The sequence below is a fragment of the Canis lupus genome, chromosome 15 (genome assembly GCF_011100685.1).
Source record: "Canis lupus familiaris isolate Mischka breed German Shepherd chromosome 15, alternate assembly UU_Cfam_GSD_1.0, whole genome shotgun sequence".
Classification (NCBI taxonomy): domain Eukaryota; kingdom Metazoa; phylum Chordata; class Mammalia; order Carnivora; family Canidae; genus Canis; species Canis lupus.
Genome location: NC_049236.1, coordinates 60,722,562 through 60,742,250, shown reverse-complemented (window position 1 = coordinate 60,742,250; position 19,689 = coordinate 60,722,562). Strand labels below are relative to the sequence as shown.

The following is a 19,689-nucleotide window of genomic DNA, read 5'->3' as shown; positions in this document are numbered from 1 at the left end:
CACCCGGGCTGCTGGAGAATTACTTTTTAACAATTTAAATTTTGAAAAGTTACATTTACATTTGACAAAGGATATTCTGGGAAAACATTTAAAATTATTTGGTAAATTACTACTGCAAATACTTTGCAATGCATCACAAATGTCATGCTAAAGAATGTCTTAAGATTCGTAGTTACTGTTATCATGATTGCTCATGAATACATATTATTAGTAGATTAGGTCAATATTAAAGTACCAAATAGTTTTCACTTATAGATATCATAATCCACTATATTGCATACATCATCTTGAAACTTTGTCCTTGGGCCCTAAATTTCAGTATCACTTAGGAACTTGTTAGGAATGTACAATTTATAAGTCCAATTCAGAATTACTGCATCAGAATCTGTATTTTATAAAGGTCTCTAGATGGTATATGCACATTAGAATAGGATAAGCATTGATCTAAAATATTGAGAAAGTTTTTTTTAATATTATAATATGTTCTTTTAAAGTAGAAATTATTCTATTATTTAAGGAGACATAGACTTGACATATTGATATGGCTTTTAATTTTGGATGGGCTAACATCTAAGATTGGATGGACTAACAATGGAATTCATAATCAAATTAAGTCATCTTTTTTAATTCTGGTCTTGGCCCCATGGCAGAGATTAGTATCAATGTCAAGAGACTCAGCCATTATCGCTTTGATTTTTTCTCGTGCTTCTAAGAGATACACATACATACAGACACTGATGCACAGACTTTGGGTTCTTGCATATATTTTTTCTATAGAACTTTTTTGAAATGCTTTTTATCTGCATTGTTCAATACTGCAGATAGCTACATGTGCCTCTTGAGTTTTTGGAATTATTAAAAACTTGATAATTTATAACTAATTTTAATTGCTTAAATTTAAATTTACATGTGGTTATTAAGAAATTAGTATGCGGCTACTGTGTCAGAGAAACTATGTTTTTAGAAAAATTTTTATTACTTAAAATTAAATTTACATGTTACTAATGTTTTCCGGAATAGGAAACTCTAAAACAGAAACTAGCAAACTATGGCCTGCTTTTGTATGGTTCATAAACTAAGATTTTTAAAAATATTGTTAAAAGATTATAAACACACACACACACACAAGAATATGCAGTAAAACCTAGAGTATATGCAGCTTGCAAAGCCTAAAATATGTAGTATCTGGCCATTCACAGAAAACGTGCTCTGACGTGTTACATTTACTTAGTGCAGCATGCAGAACTAGGAAATAAATTTAAAAGCAGGTGTTTTGGAATGTATACCATTGTCCAGCCTTGTCATCAAGAGATTTATAAAAAAAATTGCTTGATAGCTTTGAGATTTGAGGTTATGAAGCATCAGTTTAACTTACATATTGAATATTCATAATGTTTTCATGTTTATGGTTGACAAATTTTCAATAACATCCAAAATTTAAGTGAGGCCAAGAAAATTGTAGAGATCTTCAGCGTCATAAGACAATATCAGTGCTGGTCAAAGAAATTTTGCTTTCAGACCAGACAGAAAAATAAGAAGTTTAAAATTGCTTAGAATTTTCTTTTGAACATCACTTCCTCAAATCAAAATTTTACTGGTCTATTACTTTTTTGTATATTTTGTATTTTTTGTGTATATATTTCATATATTTTTCATATGTTATGTTTTATATATTTATGCATATATTTATGACATCCACTTAGTCATCAGTTTTTCCCTCTAAGTTCTGAATTTTAGAAATCTGCAAAAACTACAATTTGTTGCAACTCCTGGAAAAAATTTCTCAAAAATGTATACATGAAAATACTGAAAATTTCAAATTACCAAATTCTCAGTCATTATAATTTATTATACAAAGCTTATTATATTATGAACTGTATCTAAGATAATTTGAGTAACATTTAGGATTTCCTTCAAAGAGTGATTCATTACTTCTGCAATAAATCTAATTATTCAACTTTATATATTATTTCTTAAATATGTGTCATATTACTTGATGCCAATGTTTGTAGTCTGAATAAATATCCTTTCATAATATTATCAAGTTTTACTATGATCTTTGCCAAATGCAGAAAATTTTCAATTATCACTCTCAAACTTTCTTGGATGATCTTCTGAACACATTTGCTTTGCCAGAGTCAAAATTATGTATATTATATGTTCAAAAACATGCCATCTCTTATTTTAATTTAGTGTCTCTTCTTCAACAAAAGTAGTTATTGATTTTTCCAAGTTAGATTTACATTTTAAATACCTGACACTGTGATTGCTGTTCAGTCTACTTTATTCATGTTTACTCACTCCCTGTAATTGATTATAGCTCATTCTCAAGTACTGATTGATATTTTTTATACCTGCATACATTCAGACTAACGACAAGATTTTCTGCATAAAGTAAACAGAATATACTGATTTTTTTTAATTTGAAAGGATTGGAATATGACAAACATCCCATCTATGCTGACTTTTGTAAAGTCAAACTTTCTTTTATGAGATGAATGATTCTTAGCAAGAACAGCTCATTGATGATTATTAAATATCTGTCCACATTTTGGGACTTTAGGGGAATACATTTGGTGTAATGAATTTTTCAGGATTTTGTTTTTCTGCTAATTTTTCTTGAAATTTACTAGTTAGGGGTGTTTGGGTGGCTTAGTTGGTTAAGTGTCTTCCTTTGGCTCAGGTGGTGATCCTGGGGTCCTGGGATTGAGCCCCATGTCAGGCTTCTTGCTCAGTGGAAAGTCTGCTCATCCCTCTCCATCTTCACCTCCCCCTGTTCCTGTGCAAGCTCTCTCTCTTTCAAGTAAATAAATGAAATCTTGAAAAAAGAAAAGTCACCAGTCATTGTAGACATAGAAGTGGGAGATAATTTCACATCCTGTTCCATTTGTGATGATTCATACTACAATCTGCTAAAACTAATAGGTCTGATATTTGTTTCCCTACCATTTTGTTTTCATTCTGTTCCATTCTCCAAAATGTTCTTCAGGGTTCTAAATAATTTTCTTTTTTTTTCCCCCCTTTGGTGCAAGGTTTACATTTTTTGTTTTTTTGTCTCAGTAATTTTCATTATAATAAAATAAGCTTATAATAATTGTGTTCTAGTAACTTTATTGTAAATTTTACTGTGTTTCCACCACTTAGGGAAGATAATAAAGCATAATATAACATCATATAATAAATAACTTACTTTGGAAAACAACAGCAAATTTTATTTATTTTTTATTTTTTTAAAGGTTTTATTTATTTATTCATGAGAGACACAGAGAGAAAGGCAGGGACACAGGCAGAGAGAGAAGCAAGCTCCACGCAGGGAGCCCGATGCGGGACTCAACCCCAGGTCCCCAGTATCATGCCCTGGGCCAAAGGCAGGCACCAAACCGCTGAGCCACCCAGGTGTCCAACAGCAAATTTTAAAACATCATTTAATTTTTCTAATGATCAGATTTCCACACTAAATATTTTTTATTCTGTCACAATGAGTTGATCATTATATAGTAATCTCTTATTTAAGTCTATGTCAGTATTTATTTTTGGATTACTACTGATTTATTGGTAGCAGTTACATAATCATTTGTATCATAATGAAAGCACCTTCTAGACCTCAACAGGGGACTCTGCAATACATTTACAGCACTGTTGCAGTAAACAAAATATAGTTGATGTGAACTTCAATGAAAATATAGTCATTACATTAATGTGGTGAGAGATTTTTTAATTTTATGAATACATATATATTACATATTAAAGTAGATAGGTTAGATAAATAGATATAATGATTGGTGGATATATCAATTCAAAGCTCAGCTACTTTGAATTGATATTTAGAAGCACATGTTGTCATAGATGTTATTAAATCCACACTATATTGTGGATTATTTAATCAAATTTGTTTCTCCTTTATAAGCTCTAGTAGAATGATGTACATTGACCTATTTTATTACAATAGAACAGTTTATCCCATCTACCAGAAGTTAGGCATAATAATTGTATAAACAAACTATTTTGGGATTTAATATTTATAATAAAAATATAAAATAAAACTGTTTGAAGAGACTGGGACACCCTTGGATGTACTATGTTCAATCTGAATAACCAAACCCATCCAGCAACTTTAGTGAAACAATTTCACCTTTAACTTAGAGTCTCCCTCTTTCTGAAAGAATCTGGAAAATCATCATGGCGGAGTGGTTTGAAAGATAAATTGCAGATCTAATCATTATGTACCATCTGTTGATTAAATCATGACATTCTCCCACTTCTGCTTGAATAATTTATTTGTGGGATAAATTTATCCATACAGTTCTTTATTCACTTAATTCTTTCTCAGGATTCTCTCTAGTTACTTATAATTTTGACACCCACCTCACCACATGGCCAAAGATGTAAGAATGCTAGAGGTCACCACAGTTTTGTCTCAGACTCCCTCCTTTTTCCAAATACATGTCACTTAACGTAAGCTTTGTTCCTTCCTTTCTCCCTTCTTCCCTTACTCCCTCTCTCCTACCTTTCTTCCTCCCTGTTCCCCTTCCCTCCCTTCCTTCTTTGCTTTGTTGACTTGCATGCCTTATTACACAAGAGGAAATAGAGCTTGGATAAGTACATATGAAGAAAAAACCCATCTGGTTTATTAAGCTTTTGAAAGACTAGCTTGGAGAGCCTAAATTGATGGAGTAACCATGCCTAATAGTGATCTCATGCAATTAATGTCAAGTATAACTTATACACAATTTGTTAGGGTTTTTATTTGTTTCCATTACGATATTAGATCCATTGGTATTTCACGATACTTTATATTTGGAACTCCGATGTTAATAATGAAATTCCGTTTAAATTGTATAACCTGTATAAGTCAGGTCCTTTGAAACATGGAAAATGTTCATGTTATCCAGTTAATTTAAGCAAAACGAGGCAACTTAAAGCTGGATGACAGTAGTTGGACTATTCTGAGCCAAAGAAGGATACCTTTAATTTGTAAAAGAAGTTATCTGCAATTGCTGATGGGTATCTGATCGGTCATATTCTGTGTATTTTGGGTATTTGATAATGGAAAACTTATTTAAAAAACATTTAGTGAAAGTAGAAATAAAACGAGGACTTATTTGCTTTTAAAAGTTGCATTGATAACTTACAAATTCATATCAATTCTCATATATACTGTATTCTTCTCTTGTAGAAACTTTTTTGTTATTGTGATTTCTCAGATTTTCAGTTTGTTGTACATTGTTTGAACTTCATCTTTCTACCTTATATGCTTACAGTGTGTTCCTAATGGTAGCAGTCGACTTTCATAAATCAATGTATTAATTCTACAGACAAGCTTATTTTAAATAACTATTACAGCCTCCACTTTAGCTCCCTGTACATTTATTCTATAAATAGATACAATTCTAAAATGAAAATGTCATATTTTACCTACAACTACAATGTTTACATATTCTTTGAAAAAGAATATCCTCTAATAGTTTGTTAAAATACCACCTTGTGGGGACACCTGGGTGGCTTAGCAATTGAGTGCCTGCCTTCAGCTCAGGGCGTAATCCTGGGTCCCAGGATTGAGTCCCACATCCGGCTCCCCACAGGGAGCCTGCCTCTCCCTCTGCCTGTGTCTCTGCCCACCCCCCGCCCGTGTCTCTCATGAATAAATAAATAAAATCTTAAAAAAATACCATCTTGTGATCTTTTTTCATGTACAAAAGAATAAGGAGAGATTGTAAGAGACTGGTGCCAACTCACTGTATGGACAACTGGCATTCTTATTCCTTTCAACCAGACATAGGCAATTCAATATTGAGGCCTTCTATTGAAGTGAATCCTAAAACAAATAAAGGATGGAATAGTTGGTGTTGTTTTATACATAGGGATGTGAAAGGCAGTGAACCAGTTGACTTGTATTTCTTCATGGTATGCTGCTTAGAACGTGTAAGGCTCCAAAAGTGAACCTGTTGCTTAGCGTCGCACAGTGTTCTTTTGTATATCTTCTAAATGCTCCATTTTTTTACTCATCCTCATTATGTTTAAAACATTCTATGGATTTCAGACTATCTTCATGAAATAACTATATCAAACTGGGACCAGGTATTCTAGTTTGAGTTTTAGTTTGTCCTCTGACTTTGGAGCCATTGCTGTATATTTGCTGCTCAGAGGCATCTGAATGTCATAAACAACTTTTTTTTGGTCTTATACCAGAAAAATTGTTTTGAAGTTTTTTATTAGAGTATAAACCTTCAGTTGATTCATTCTTAATATACTGAAGTAGCTTGATATTTTCAAGCTATTTAGAAATTGATGGAAATTCTTTCTCACGACCTGAATGTTGGTACAAATGGCATTAGGAATACTCTTTATTGTATTATTTGGTTTAAAGATTATTTAGATAGGCCTAGAGTTGTACGCTATATATGTGGTCTTTCCATTAAACAAACTTAGTTTGTTATAGTTACTTTTTTTTAAGTTCAATGTTTAAATTTTAAGTTCAATGTGTAAAATTTAAATTTTCTTTTTCAGGAAATGTGCCCGAGAAGAGTTCTGAGAGAATATATTCAGTTGTCCTCCTGTGATTAAACAAGACGCTGCTGTATTTTGTAAGTTCATCTATTTTTATCTTAGATAGAGAAGACTTTCTTTGCAGACAACCATATTTTTCATTTGGAATTAGAGTCAAATTTTCATTAATGGAAGGGTTTTAATTGATTGTTTTTTTTTTCCCAAAGTTTCTTTTACTTAGATTTTATTCAATTTTAGTGAATAGCATTAATTTTTAAAATGAACTGTTTCTTTATATCTATTAGCCAATATTTTAATGACTTGTGATAAGAACTTTATCAGTTGAGCTAGATGAAAGGAGAAGTGCTGTCAATAATACTGATTTTTCTGGGCAGTATATTGGTAATTATAATGTCCTCCGTTTCAGTAAACAAATATATTTAATTTTATCTATAATAACTCCCTCATGATGATAACTGAATACTGATTGTCTTTGGGGAAAATATGGATTTTATTTTGTTACTAATATAACTTTTACATTCAAGGATTATAATATTCATCATGATGAAGTGCGTACTACATAACTTTGATGTACTAGAATCTAATATTCATACTTTCATATGATAAAAGGAAAACAAGCAAAGGCTTCTGTGTGAAGAGTCATGAATGACATTAAATTGAGTGTCTCCTGAACCTTCAAATTTAAAACCCTTCTGGTTGTTTCAAAGTTAAAATATTTTTTGATTTCAGTTTCTAAGCAGTTTAAAGCAAATAGTTTCCCCTCTTTTTTATAAGCTACCTTCAGATACTGATATAAGATAATCTCATTGCCTCTAATTAGTTTCCTATGAAAGACCCAGTAGAGTGAAAGAATGTAATACATGTCATTTATTTTGACTTTTGCTTCCTTCCCTTCCCTTCCCTTCCCTTCCCTTCCCTTCCCTTCCCTTCCCCTTCCCCTTCCCCTTCCCTTCCCCTCCCCCTTTCCTTCCCTTCCCCTCCCCTTTCCCTCCCTTCCCCTCCCTTCCCCTCCCTTCCCCTCCCCTCCCCTCCTCTCCTCTCCCCTTCCCTTTTTTCTTTTTTCCTTTCAGCAGACTATTTCTACCAAACAAAAAGAAACATTATGCTGTATCTGTTCATAATAAATACAAGATAAATCAAATAAATGAAAAGATATACCTAAAGGTTTGTAATCTGTGGCATAGTAGCCATTCTAAATGCTTTTCATCAGAAGTATTTTGTTAGCTAGTATTTTTAAACAACTTAACTAGTGTTGACTATGATAACATTAAGCCCACACTTAAAGGCAGATTTTAGAAGCCTCTATAGTAATTTGGAGAGCATGAATCACTTCAGAAAGATCTTGAAATTGATGGAGAATCACATACAATTAAGGGAAATTTGTAAAGACAAATATTAACATGTGTCATAAAGAAAAAATACGGATACAGATTAACACAAAAATGATCTTAAGTTATGGCATAGCAATTCCAACTTTTTTCAAACCCTATTCTTTTTAAATTTATTTTTCAATTTTATTGAGAAATAATTGACATACATCACTGTATAAGCTTGAGGTATACAGCATGATGGTTTGATTAACATATATAATGAAATTATTACCACAATAGGATAAGTTTGTACCTTTTGACCATTTTCCTTTAATTTCATCTCCTCTTACCCTCTGCCTCAGTAACCACATATTTGATTTATTTTTCCATGAATTTGGTGTTTTCTTTTTAGCTTTTTAAGATTCCACATTTAAGAGAGATCATACAGTATTTGTCTTTCTCTGACTTATATCACTTAGCATTAGCTTTTTTTTTCTGAAGTTTTTATTTATTTATTTTAGAGAGAGAGAGGCATAGTGAGAGAGAACACGATCAGGGAGTAGAGGGAGAAGTAGGCTTCCTGCAAGCAAGGAGCCCAACGTGGGGCTCAATCCCATGACCCAAGCTGAAGGCAGACGCTTAAGTGACTGAGCCACCCAGGCACCCCATAGGCTTTCAGGTTCCATCCATGCTATCCAAATAGTAGAATTTTCTTGTTTTCCTTTTTATGGCTGAATAATATTCTTTTATGTGTGTGTCTAGTCTATACTAGATAGACAGACAGATAGATAATATATATTATGACTTCCTTATCCATCATCCATTGTTAGCCACTTAGATTGTTTCCATACCTCCTTAGTTATGGTAAACAGTGCTACTAAGAACATGGGAGTGTAGAGGTCTTTTCAAATTAGAATTTTTGTTTCCTTTGGGTATATTCCAGTAGCATTGATGGATCAAATGGTAGTTCTATGTTGAGTTTTGCTGAATAGGATGGTGATAGTGGGTATGCTTGTCTTGTTCCTAACGTTAGAGGAAAAAAATGTCAGTCTTTCACTGTTGAGTATGATGTTAGCTCCAGGTTTGTTATACATGGCTTTTATGTTGAGATATGTTCTTTGTATGTCTAATTTTTAAGTGTTTTTGTAATGAATGAATGTCGAATTTTGTTAAATGCTTTTTCTGTATCTGTTGAGATGATTATATAATTATTTTCTTTCATTCTATTAATGTGGTGCATTATATTGATTAATTTGCATTGGCTAACTATCCTTGCAAACCAGGGATAAATCCCACTTGGTTATGGTGAATGACCCTTTTAATGTGCTGCTGAATTTGGTTTGCTAGTATTTTGTTGAGAATAGTGAATTTTTTGCATCTCTATTCATCAGGGATATTGGTGTATAGCTTTGTTTTCTAGAATATCAGAATCTGGCTTTGGTATCAGACAAGTGCTGGCCTTAGAAAATGAGTTTGGGAATGTTCCCTCTTTTTGTTTGGGGGAGCTTGAACATACTTGGTATTAATAATTCTTTAAATGTTTGGTAAAATTCAACAGTGAAACCATCTGGTCCTGGGCTTTTCTTCATCGGGAGATTTTGGATTACTGACTCAATTTCTTCTCCCTTTTCTTATAGAAATGGAGAGGGAGAGAGAGAATCTTAGGCAGGCTCTGCATCTAACACAGAGCCCATTGTGGCTTGATCTCATAGCCCTGAGATCATTACCTAAGACAAAATCAAGAGTCAGATGCTTAGCCCACTAATCCACTAATCCACACAGGCACCTCTCAATTTCTTTAATTGATCTGTTCAGATTTTTTATTTCTTCTTGATTCAGTCTCAGTATGTTGTATGTTCCTATAAATTTTTCCATTTCTTCCAGGTTGTCCAGTTGATAGGTATATAGTTGTTCTTAGTAGGCCTTTATGATCCTTTGTATTTCTCTGGGCTCAATTATTTTTATAATTATTTTTCTTCTTGGAAACCATGGAGTCTTTACCTAAAATACTGCATTTAATAAAAATTGTTGATTTTTTACTAAAGATTTATCTGTGTATCTCTTAAAATACATTTTTGATCATTGAATAGCAATAGTATTCAATGACTATACAATTTATATTAATAGGAAGCATTTGTTGAATATTTAGAATGTATCAAATCCAGTGCATGAAAAATGGCCAAGAAATTTGGTGTTGAATTTGACCTGTACAGGTTTATCAGTGGTGAATATACCTTTTCTATTTGGATTTTATAGAAGTCTCCTGTTCTACTACTACATCAGTTCCTACACATCTAAGAAATTCAATTTAGGAACCATGAAGGTATTATTAGAACTTAGATTTGTAAAATGTAAGAAAGAGTTTTAAGAGTCAGGAACAAATATATTTTTGCCTTTGGTCTTACCCCTCTTTATTATTCTGAATGCTTGTGATGTATTCATCTAGTGAAAATCTGTAGTATATGGAGAAAGTTGAGGAGAAAAATAAAAATTATGGTCAGAAATTCTGAGAAGCAGTATCTCTGATAAAAATTTTAGAGAAATAGTATTCATTTAAAAAAGAAAATAGTGAAATAACTGAATATTATTCTTCATATATATGAACTGACTGCAAGGAAAGGTGGACAGTTCATTATTTTGTAGTTATTTAAAAAAAAACAAACTATAATAAACCTGGACTGATAACAGTATAGATTTTCATGATGTGAGAATTTTTAAGCACTTAAATACCTACAGGTAGATGTTTCAAAATCCCATATTTTGAAAGATCTCTTAAAGTAAAGCCTATCCCATATAACAGGGACTATCTAGTAGAAAAAATGCTAATTAATTTAACATAACATCTTCTAAATCTGTGATTAAATGATCATAAATTAGTTACTGTTTTACCTTCTGTAATAGGTCATTAGCTTCAATCAAATTGGCTTTGATTTTTTGAAACCATACAGAGGAGGAAGCTAACTGGTTTAATAAAACATCTCCTGCTCAACGATGGTCCCAGTTGAATAACTCTCTAGTCCCTAGTGGAGAATTAGTACAGTTTTCTCTAAGGTTTAAAAGATGATCAAAGTAGATCATTTGCCTTTGGCGGAAGATCTTTCCTACAGCTACGGTAATTTTATCTGGCTGTAATTCATCTAAACAAATGTTTTAATGAGCACATTAAAAAAAATCACAGCTATCTTTTTACTGCCCATGATTGCTTTTCCCTTAAGAGAGGATTATATTTCACAGGTAAAGCCTATCAGTAGAGGCTACTCCCACACCCCTCCAGTATTTTAGACACTGAGTGATTTAAGCTTAGAATTAACTGTCTTCTGGCTTACAATACTACTTATTTCATAGACTTTGTTTACCTAGACATTCAGTAGAGATGAAATTACCATTATATTTTTTGAGTTTAAAAAATAAATTCAGGAATACAACAAAATGAGTATTTGTGCTAAGAACTGTGGGAAATAAAAGTACAAAATGTGAAAACTGCTTCTAAATTGCTATAATCTCATTGTGGAGCAAAATCAGTTATATAAAAATTAGATGTAGAATTGAAATCACTAAAAAGTATAGACTATAATTCTCTCACCTTCCACAACGTCTTAAGGCTATCTTTTGTACGCCACATATTTATTCAAAAAGATGTAGAAAACAAGCAATCACTGAATGAACGAACCGTTGCATTTATTCAGGAATCAGTGTAATCAAAATTGGGATGTAAAATATTGGTAAACCTTAAATGGATAATAATAGCCGAGATCACAGGATAGAGTAAGAACATTCTTAATGTAAGAATTTACTTAAGATATATTGATACTTGCCAGATTTAAAGATATTGGAGAGAAAATTTTCTGAAATGAGTAGTAGGAAACAAAGTTAAGTAGATAAAATTAGTTGAAATCATGAAAGATCTTAATTCCATGGTGGGAAGCCTAGGCTTTTATTCACTGGGAGGGACAGTGAAGAGAAACATTTCAGTGAAATTCTTTTCTATTAATTCTTAACATTTGATGTGAGAGGAAAGGGTGGAAAAAGAATCAAAGATGATGCCATAGTTTTAACTCTGAATAAGTGGGTGAATGTGCAATGAATGGTAACATGAAAATTAAAGAGGTACGGTGGATGGGGCAGTTTATATGAATAATACATACAGTGTGATCTTCTAATTTTGGAAATATTCTGAACTTACTTTTCAGAAGTTTCTTATCTCTAACATATTTTTACCTCAATCCCATTCTTATTTTTTTTTTATCATTGGCATTTTTTATAGTAAAACAAATGGGTCATTTGTATTTATTTTTATTGTATACTGTTGCTGCTACTCTAGTTTATCCAAAGGTGAATTTTTAAGTGAAAAAACCTGAGAGTTCTTGAAATGTTGAAAAAAAGAATATTTGTTCCTTTTCTAGTAGTTTTTACCCACATAAAGTCCAGAGTTGACATTCAGGAGTAATTATTTGTTTTATTAAAGACATCAGTTTATTTTGTATTCATGGACATTTTGTAGTCACAAAATGGATTTGATTCTTTGTTTCATTTACAAATACTGGTTTTACTTTCCTAAAAGATAGACACTTGGTCAGAAAGATTTAAGTATGAAGTTGCAGCCCAGACATTTCATTTGTTGGTTGGCTTGTTCCATGATAGGCACCTATTTATGCTATGGTCAGTTAGTAACTTAGATATTGTTGAGAAGATAAAATGATGCTTATCCTGATGCTTAAAAAAATTTATTGAGCTATTTAAGCAATATTTGTAACACTATGCATAGGGTATATGAGAGTAGTAGAGATAGCATAATTACCTACTGAAGAAAGTTGACATAAAATAATAAAAAAAGTAACTTAATGGTTCCCTAGGTGCCAGTGAAGAGTAATGTAGAGTAAAAATGTCTATTAGTAACTCTTAATGAGGATTATGAGAATCAGAGAGATTTGTTCTTGAGGACTTGTTTGGGGCTCTAGCAATCATTTGTGATAGACTGGAGTTAAAACAATGATTTCAGCAATGCAGACTAATATTTCACATTCTGGGTTTAGATCTACTTTTACCATTTTGTTTTTTACATATATCACAATCTACTTTTTTTTTCACAATCTACTTTTTATTGCCATTACATATTATCTAATCTAAAAGTAATTTGTGGTGATTGACAAGACAAATGTAGACTCTGAGCTCAAAACCAGTAGTATATGATGCATGGGTTATGCTGGGCACAAAATTGAACAGGAGATTGTGCACATTAAAACCAACCAAACAGCCCAGTGAACAAGTGTGTTGGGAAAGCTGTAGCATCTCAGTGTACATTTGAGTTTGTTAGATTCCTAACAGGAAGGATAGTTCAATGGAACTCATGCGTTGTGAGGATGCTGATCCATTTGAACAACATAATGGCCTATATTCTCAATAGAGACCTTGTAAAATGTGAGAAAGACCTTCCAACACATGATCAGCCTTTGGTAGACTCCTGAACAAAACTTAATGCAATTACATGAGGAAGCAAAGTGATTATGGAAGCTTTCTGATTATGTGGAAACACAGGGAAAAAGCCTGAAAAATTCTGAAGGAGTAAATGTTGGCAGCGTATTCCTTAGACAGTTATCTTGAATATGAACTGTCTCCCATAGGCTTTAGCCTATATCGCTGGCCATTCTGTTTATCATCAGCAGTTGAGGAACTTCCACTCAGGATGAAAAGTTTTGTCAGGAAGAAACTCTTAAATGCTTAAGAGAGTGCTAAGTGGTTATCTAGAAGTTTTGTGTGTCTTCCTCTTAAAGATAGGAAAGAAAATCCTAAGACACACTACATACCATTAACCTAGTAAAGCCTTAAAGTTATCCTTAATGAATTGAATCTGATTAAAACTCCATTGTGACAAATTTGTTAGGTAAACACAGTTTTCAAGTAGAGTGACGGAAAATGTGCACTTTTCCCCTGCTCTCTCTTTATCTGTGTTCTACCCTAGGGAGTTATGGCACTTTTGTTATTTGGAGTAAAGCTCTTAACACCTCTAAATGGGAAAAAATTACTCTGTAACAGAAGTATAAATGCGTAAGTGCACAAATTAGAAGTCTCTAAGAGGAAAATTCACAGTTTCTTTTCAGTTAGCGGTTTGTGTATAGAATAGAGATCAATACAGTGAGCATCAGTTCAATAAATAACGATTTTTTATCCATTATTCCTTCTCATGAGTTGCAGCAGTGGCCCTTGCTGTTAGGAGAGAGACGCTTACTTCTTCTTTGTCCATAGTTACTATCGGTTGCCTCCTTGGGCATCCATGATACAAACCATGATAGAATTTAAGAACCTTAGGCTCTCCATTTTCTTGCTTTTGAAAAGTTAACAACACCCCCCCTCCCCCAACACGCAAGACTTGAATGTGTTGCAAAAATTCAGATGTTATAATCTCAGAAAAATATTGATGAAATTTCCTTTTGAATTATTTATTTAAAAAAGATTTTCTTCAAGTGTGGCAAACTCTGATTCGTTTTCTCAGCATAATTAACAACCGTGACTTCCTATTTCATTTGTATTAACATTCACATTAATGAATTCACCTTTTGCTTTGCTCTGTACTTGATATTGAAAACGTTTTATGCATCATCGATTCTTACTATGCTCCAGATAATTGGTCCTTGTATAGCAACTTATATAATATAGGTCAGAGAAAAATAAAGACTTTTCCAAGAAATAGAATTTGTCTTAAAACTGATTTTGTTTCAGTGAGGTCATTATCAACATGGAAGATATTTTGACAACAAATCTATAAAATTATAGAAATTGAAAAGTATGTAAGTTAAATTCATAATAAGACAATCACATAATTTTGTTTAGTTCAGTCTATTTAACTGTATTTAATAGACTGACAGGTAATATTGTTGCATATAACCTCAGATCTCCCTAAAAATTCCAGCTTTCTATTATTAAGTAAATGAAAATGAGCTTCTTGCAATTCATGCAGTGGTAGAAAAATGCATAATATCAATCTGCTGAGATGTTCTGATTTCCAGACTCTTATTTCACGTTTGTCATTCTGTGAGCCTTCTATGGGTTGAGCAAAGTATACAAGTCCGACCTTTTATTTATGCCCTTGAGAATACTGGTTCAGACTTTCTACTGTATTTTGAGGAAACTGTGAATCAACACTTTGTTGATGACAAATGCAGGTGCTTGACTGTGTTTTGAGTATTCCACACACAAATCCGGCATTGGTCATATTTTGAATGCTGAATCCGCACAAAGGAGTAATTTCTGCTTCACAGTGGTACAGAAAATTCTACATTTGGAACAAAAGAGGGGGAAAATTGGGCCATTTACATGGACTTTTCCTATGGTTAGAGCAGTTCCTCAGTGTTCTTAGTCTAAAGGCAAAATGGTCATGTAACTAAATGCATTATTCATGATGTTTGTGATCAGATGAGAGTCAGCAACATAGATACTCAGCTTCAACCATTGCACAAAAATAGTCAAAAGAATTTTCGCAACACATTCAAGTCTTAATCTAAGTATATCTCTCTTCTCTGATTGAGAAATCCCCATTCTTAAAATGACTAGGAATATGTCCCTATATATTGGTGGTGATACCCTGTCACTTATGTTATGACACAGTAAATCACACAAATTTTAAATGCCAGTCCTAGTGTAAGACTGAAGCACAAGACTGAATATTACACTGTGGGATAAGACTGAGGTGTATTATGAACTCAACTAGAGGCGGAATTAAATTATCCCCTTGAATTGAGTCATGACATTTTAAGACTGCTCTTTAATAATTCCTTTTCCCAAAAGAAGCATTTCCTGGTAATATTTTCTTTTCTGTGTGTTTTTTTTTTTTTTTTCCTCTGCTCTCGATTTCAGGATTGTCTTCCTAATATACTTGGTCTGGAACAATTAGATATGTGACAAACTAAACAAAAATATGTTTTATTATGAATTGAACCTACATATTTTTAATAAACAGGAAAGATCAGCCAGCACTTATTTTTAAATTAGAATAAGTGTTAGCTAATGTAATGGCCTTATAATGATCATGTCTAAAGATAATATGAAAATCTGTTTTAGGGGATCCCTGGGTGGCGCAGTGGTTTGGTGCCTGCCTTTGGCCCAGGGCGCGATCCTGGAGACCCGGGATCGAATCCCACATCGGGCTCCTGGTACATGGAGCCTGCTTCTCCCTCTGCCTGTGTCTCTGCCTCTCTCTCTCTCTCTCTGTGTGTGACTATCATAAATAATAAATAAAAAAAAGAAAAAAAAATTAAGAAAATCTGTTTTAAAACAGGGATTCTTTTTAAAAAAAAAAAACAGGGATCCTTAATATAATTTCTGTGCTGTATCAGTAACCAGTCAGAATCTGAAAGATTAAAATATACATGTTTGTGTGTATATATATATATATATTTGCTATAAGAGCTTTTTATAAGGATCTATATAATTGCAGGAGCTGGTGAGATGTCTCTAAGGCTGTCATGTTTGCATGTGATGCTGGAGTGTAAAATTCTGAAAAACAGGATAGGCATTTGGCAAGATAAGACGGATGTTAGGTGTTAGGTGGAAAAGAGCAAGCTGTAACTCCAAAGCATTTGCTGAAACCAAAGAAAATGGTTTGAAACTCATGTCACTTCTTACTTTTTGCTGCTTTACACTTGGATGATGTCTATGTCATACATGTTTCAGAATAATATTTTTAATATTTTAAATGCATAAAATAAAATGCAGAAATTACCCAGAGAATCGGTTATATTGAAATAGTCATCAAAACATGGAGAATCAAATTCATGATATAGTAACAGGTAGGCTTCGAAACATGCTAAATAACAAGATCCAGGCAAATATTTAATGTTTAAGAACAATAGTAATTTTGAAGCTGTGGTGAGAGTAAATCATACTTCATGATATTTGTAACAAAATGTGATATGAAAATAGTTTCTATGATGAAAAGTTTATCGATGAAATCGATGAAAATATTGCTATTGTGGTTTGTTGGCTTAAATCATACTTCAAAAAAACGATCAATTTTCATCTAGAGGTTAGTGAAAATAAAGATACGACTTTTCTTTTCCTAATCCACATGCACAGATCATCTGAATTTTATTTATGGACCCCATTGATAGGATCTGTAAATCCTAGGATGGAACCCCTCCTTTGGGATGTCTCTGGTATAATAAGCCTCACATTTTTTTTTACACATCTATAGTTATAAAGTCTTAATTATAATGAACAGCATTTCAGTAGGACTCTGTGAAAAGTAAAATTAACATTACCACGGGAATTGGCATGCTAAATTGTTAGTAGGCTCTCTAGGGTTTTCCATCTAGCTTTGAGGACTTCAGTGATTTCTTTATAGTTTAGACAGAGTAAAATAGCACCATTTGGGCTTCTGAGTATGGCAGTCCCTAAATATTTTCAAATAAATTACTTTCCATCTGTATTTTACTTATAGGGGATTTTTTTTTTTTTTTTTTTTTGCATGCGGTAAGATTGAATGGCTTTTTTTTTTTTTTTTTTTTTAAGATTGAATGGCTTAAATGGATATCGGTATGTGGATATAAAGGGAAGTATTTAATATTAGTATAGAATATCAAATTTCTGTCACAGAGTGTTTTTAAATTGTGTTTTCTTTAACTTTAGCCCTTTGTTACTCTGTGTTCAACCTTATTTGTTCCTGCATGCAGTCCTTAAGAAAAGAAGGACTCCGGAGGCATGATTTTAGTTTTCTTTTTTCTTTCTTTGATAAAATGAGATTACATTGTGTAAATTTTTTTTCACATTGTGTAAATTTAAGGTGTAAAAGCTGTTATGTAGATGCACTTATATATTGTAATATGTTTCCTCTTGAAGCAATTTTTAATCATGGTTTTTAAAATTTTTTTACTGATATAGTTGACATGCAATATTACATTAGTTTTAAATGTACAACATGATGATGACATTTATATATATTATGAAAAGATCACCACAATAAACCTAGTTATCATTGTCACAGTATGAAGCCATTACAATATTATTTACTCCCTATGCTGTATTTTACACCTCAACTACTTTTTTTATTTTATAACTGGACGTTTGTACCTCTTGATCCCCAATCTGTCTCACCCATCTGCCCACACTCTTCCTCTGGCAACCACCTGTTTGTTACCTGTATTTATGTGTCTTTTTCTCTTTTGTTACGTATGTTCATTTGTTTTGATTTTTTAGATTTCACATGTAAGTAAAATCATATGGTATTTGTCTTTTTCTGTTGGACTTCTTTCACTTAGCATAATACCCTCTTGTCTATCCAAGTGGTTACAGAGGACAAGACTTCATTATTTTTTATGGCTGAGTAATACTCCACTGTGTGTGTGAGCATGTGTGTGCGTATCTATGGGATGGATTATTGGATTATATAGTATTTGGAATTGTTGGATTATGTGGTATTTATTTTTAACATTTTAAGGAATCTCCATATCGTTTTCAATAGCATCTGCATTATTTTGCCTTCCCTCTGATAGTGCATTAGGGTTCCCTTTTTTCCACACCCTTACCCACACTTGTTATTGCTTGTTTTTTTGATACTAGCCCTAATGGCAGGTATGAGGTGATGTCTCATTGTGGTTTTGATTTGCATTTCCCTGATGATTAATGATGTTGAGCATGGTTTTATGTGCCTGTTGGCCAACTGTGTGTATTCTTTGGAAAAAATGTCTATGAGGTCCTCTGCCCATTTTTAATTGGATTATTTCAGTTTTTTGGTGTTCAGTGATATGAGTTCATTATAGATATTGGACATAAACCTCTTGTCAGAGATACCATTTGCAAATATCTTCTATTCTGTAGGTTGCCTTTTAGGTTTTTGGTGATTTCCTTCACTGTGGAAAAGATTTTTAACTTGAGGTAGTCCCATACTTTATTTTTGCTTTTGTTTTTCTTGCCTGAAGAGACAGATCAAAAGACTATTGCTAAGATCAATGTTCAAGAGTTTACTGCCTATTTTTTCCATTAGCAGTTTTATGGCTTTAGGTCTTACCTTTTGGTCTTTAATCTGTTTATTTTTGTATATGGTATAAGAGTGGCTCAGTTTTATTTATTTATTTATTTATTTATTTATTTATTTATTGGCATGTATCTTTCCAGTTTTTCCAAGAGCATTTATTTATCTTTTTAAGATTTTATTTATTTATTCATGAGATCCAAAATGAGAGGCAAAGACCTAGGCAGAGGGAGAAGCGGGCTTCCTGAGAGGAGCCCTATGTGGGACTAGACCCAGGACCCCGGCATCATGATCTGAGCCAAAAGCAGATGCTCAACCACTGAGCCACCCAGGCGCCTTGTCCAAAAGCACTTATTGAAGAGACTGACTTTTCCTCGTTCTGTATTTTTGCCTCCTCTGTTGTAGATTAATTGACCATATAATCATAGTTATTTTGGGGCTTTCTATTCTGTTTTGCTGATGTATGTGTGTGTTTTGGTTCCAGTACCCTGCTGTTTCGATTACTACAACTTCATGGCATAGTTCAAAATCAGGGAATGGGTTACCTCCAGTTTGTTCTTCTTCTTTTTAAAGATTGCTTTGACAATTTGTGGTCTTTTGACAATTTCTTCCATGCAAATTTTAGGATTATTTGTTCTAGTTTTGTGAAAAATACCATTGATATTTTGATAGAGATTGCATTAAATCTGTAGACTGCTTTGTATAGTATGGATATTTTAAGAATATTAATTCTTCTAATCTTTGAGCACAGAATACATTCCCATTTATTCATGTTGCCTTTCATTTCTTTCATTGTTGTCATAGTTTTCAAGGTACAGATGTTTCACCTCTTTGGTTGAATTTATTTCCCGGTATTTTATTCTTTTGATGCAATTGTAAATGAGATTGTTTTCTTAATTTCTCTATCTG

At 32.7% G+C, this 19,689-nt stretch overlaps 1 protein-coding gene across 1 annotated transcript in view; it reads left to right on the top strand.

Annotated features, from left to right (window-relative positions):
- Positions 1–19,689, top strand: part of MARCHF1 (membrane associated ring-CH-type finger 1) — a 798,496-nt gene that overhangs the window by 262,414 nt on the left and 516,393 nt on the right. The window contains exon 2 of the mRNA XM_038559139.1: positions 6,508–6,584. The gene's annotated coding sequence lies outside the window, so the exon portion shown is untranslated. The remainder of the gene's footprint in view (positions 1–6,507; positions 6,585–19,689) is intronic.